The sequence below is a fragment of the Bos taurus genome, chromosome 2, assembly GCF_002263795.3.
Source record: "Bos taurus isolate L1 Dominette 01449 registration number 42190680 breed Hereford chromosome 2, ARS-UCD2.0, whole genome shotgun sequence".
NCBI lineage: Eukaryota > Metazoa > Chordata > Mammalia > Artiodactyla > Bovidae > Bos > Bos taurus.
The window spans coordinates 78,215,211-78,218,674 of record NC_037329.1 but is presented as its reverse complement, the minus strand read 5'-3'; the positions used below and the strand labels follow the sequence as shown (position 1 = coordinate 78,218,674).

Sequence of the window (3,464 nt, the reverse complement as noted above, 5' to 3'; positions counted from 1 at the left end):
CATGAAAAGCATTTCTCCATCAAGTTCATGCAAGAAAATGTTGTCTAAGCTAAAGAAATCATAGATAAAACATTTTATCAGAGGAAAGTATAAATAACAAAAAATTGCTTATCACAGGAAACTAAAATCATCTAATAATGTATTTAATAGTTCTAGTTTCATAGGTCTTTATATGTTATGCCAATATGTACCAGAGTTTAATGACAGAAAAGGCAACAATTTTTAAATTGCTGGTATACATTTATTTACAACTTTTTAGTGTAAGGCAACTTATTAAAACTGAAGAACCACAAGATGAAAATGAAGTCAACAGAAAAATCAAACTTCTCAGAACCAAAAGAACACAAAACATCAAACATAATTTAGAAATGAATGTGGCAGAAAGATATGTAGCAGACCTGCATTCCATTACCCCAGGTTATGTCAGTTCACAATTTTAAAAAAACCTTTGTAGAGTATGAAATTAAAAATCATTTTTGGTGTAGGTGTAAACTCTGTGCTTAATCACATGGCTATGCTGACTCAACACTATCTTTGAAGATGGTCCATTGAAAGAGAGACATAACAGGTTCATTCCATAAGTTTCATTCAACTTTACTCAGGATTGGATACACATTAAATGTGTTTTTAATGCATAAAATCACAGTGGATAGCAGCAAAGGACTGGGGGTGGGTGAGTAAGGAGAATCTGATCATTCACATTGTGATTATTCTGCATATTTATGGAAAACACTTCACACTTTCTCAAACCTCAAGACTTCCCTTTTTAAAGAACCAAAATAAACCTAAGACACCTCGTGGACGGTTCCCCACCCCTAAATGAACTGGATACTCGTTTCCACATAAAACTGAAATAACAGTACGGAAGCAAAAGATTCTGATAGCAATGAAGTCTGTAAACTGTATCTCAGTCTCTCTTTCTTACTCCTAAAGTGCAATATGCTGGGTTGCGGTCCTCTCTCAGTAGTGCTTCTCCTGTAAGTAATCCTTCATTTTGTTGGACAGGGGCAGTTTCAGGATCAAGTCTATCCAGGTGGACTGGCGGATGACGAAGCGGCACAGGTACTGCAGTGAGCGCACCTGCAGGAAGCACGACACGAGGTTGGTGAGGCTCACCGGGTAGGCGGCGAAGCCTGGCAGGCCCGATACTGAGTATCAGAAAGCCCCGTTCTCCGAGTCCCTAATGGAGTGCTCTATCAGGTCCACGATGGATGTGTGTCCCTCCAAATCCGAGCTGTTCATAGAAGCTAAGCCTGCCATTGGAGTGTTCCATTCTGGTGTGGAGGGTCCTGCGGTGGGAGTGGCAGCTCATGCTGAGCAGGTAGTGGTCGTCAGAGCTCTCCGTCACCAGGAAGGAGCCATCAGGCATGTTGACCAGCTTGCCCTCCACCTCCCAGCTTGTGATGGGTCCCCAGTACCAGCCCTGCTTGGCCAGCTTCTTAAGCTCATCCGTCAGGCTGGTCACCACCAAGGGGCTATTGCTTTGCACTGAGTCATATACCCTGGCCACCCTGGGGGCTGAGTTGGGATCGAAATTCAAGTGGCAGCACATGCTCTCAGCCAGGTGGGCGTCTGGGCAGGTCAGCTTGGCGAAGTTCCTTTGGCTCAGATCAGTCTGCAGGGGAGGCAGCAGTGGTGTGTGTGTGTGTGTGTGTGTGTGTGTGTGTGTTTCTCTGGGCGCGGTGGGGTGGGGGGTTGGGGGGGGGCAGTTCAGGGCCCACGTGGGCCCGCCCTCAAGCACTGCAGCAAGACCCCCCTGGTGCCCATCAGCAGACTGCCCACCAGCTCCTCGGTGAAGAGCTCGGGGGCCACGGCGAGGTCCCAGTGGGCCGGATGCTTGTAGTCCTCATGGTGGTGGTAGGGGAAGGGGCCCCCCGGCGGCTGGGGGAGGAGCCATCCAAAGGCACAGTGTACCGGATGTAGTCCCGAGCCACCAGTCCAAGGACGACAGGCACGTGTTTACCCAGGCAGAGGCACAGGTCCCCGGTTGGGGACCCGGAGCTCCGAGCGAGTCCAGCAGCTCTGGCCATGCGGGGCCGGCCTGGCAGAGGTTGCTGAATTCCTTGTGCACGCCGTTGAGGGCCGACCCGGGTCGGGCAAGTGCACCGGCACCTTGGCCTGCGACTCCATCCAGACGCACATTTCCTCCGAGGAAGTGGGGCGCAACGGCCAGGGCATGGGGCTGTAGTGATGGCTGCACAGCGACGGGGAGTGCATGGGCTTCAGCGACCGCACATCCTTGAACACCAGGGGCGCCAGTTACAATGAGAACCTGTCCTTGTCCACTGAGCTCCCCGACGCCATGCCGCCCTTGCCCTTGGCCTTCCGCTTGGTGCTCAGCGGTCTTTTCAGCATGCCCCACGAGGCTCTGGCTCTTGGGTCCTTTCTTGCCCATTTCATCTTCGCCGTGGAGATCACAGCCGGCCATCTCCTTCCCATAGCAGCTCCCAAACAAGGCCTCCTCTTTCCTGAAGTTGCTGGCTAGTGCTGGCTGTTGTATGACCATGAATTCTGCATCTTCTTTTCTCTTACTCAAGCTGAAAGATTTCCGGAAGGTCTTAAGACTGATTTTCTTCATTCTGACTAGTTACCTGATCCGAGGGGCTCAATTTCTCTCTGGGATATTATCCTCGAACACCTGGGTAGGCTGCAGGGAAGGCTATATCCATGGGTTTTTCCAGCTTTATTTCCTCTTTGGAAGTCACTGTCTGGAGCCAGACTGTTCTGGCTCACCTGAATCCCAGGTCCATCTTCATCAGTCGTGTAATCTTAAAGGTATTGGTGTCCATCATCCAAGTTAGTGGCGTGGTTTCAACGTGTTCATAAAAGTGATGTCCTTAAAAATGCCGCCCAGATAAAGCTACACAGGTGCTTGCAGCTAAAGGTGGGAGGGACAACAGTAATACCCACTCTGTATAAGTGGGGAAGCTGAGGCAGAGATCACGACACTCGCCTACACCCCTGATTCTGCAAGATGATCTGCTTAATCTAAACTATGGGAGAATTCTGCTGCATAATTCATTCTGGTAGAAACATGGAATTAATCTGGTGGAAGATTTCAGGACATCATGGTGACTACTGCAGGGGTTTACTGATGCTCAGATAGCTTTGGCTCCCAGGCCTTCAGAGATGTGATCTCTTCTTTGTTCCTTCTTCTCTACTACTCAAGATTTGGTTCCCAAGAACAATGGAATAGCCACTGCTCCCCAAACATAGTCTCCAAGTGTGATGTTCCAGCGGCAGCCACTCTGCTTCCTTGCCCAGCACCAGTCTGACTGTCATGCTCTGTCCTCCTCTCCACAACTCTTCCTCCCACCACCTTCCTCCTTCTTCTCCTCCTCTTCCTCCAGGAGGGGCACCCTGGCTGCCTGCCTGAGAAGAGCCACAGCCCAGGAGCTGAGCTGGATGCCCCCCAACCACTACTCGGCCAGTGGCACAGGCGGGCATCTGCTGATTTAATTCAA

At 50.1% G+C, this 3,464-nt stretch overlaps 1 pseudogene; it reads right to left on the bottom strand.

The window, feature by feature from the left end:
• Positions 1 to 817: 817 nt before the first annotated feature.
• Positions 818 to 2,578, bottom strand: LOC615204 (suppressor of cytokine signaling 6-like; annotated as a pseudogene).
• Positions 2,579 to 3,464: the final 886 nt, after the last annotated feature.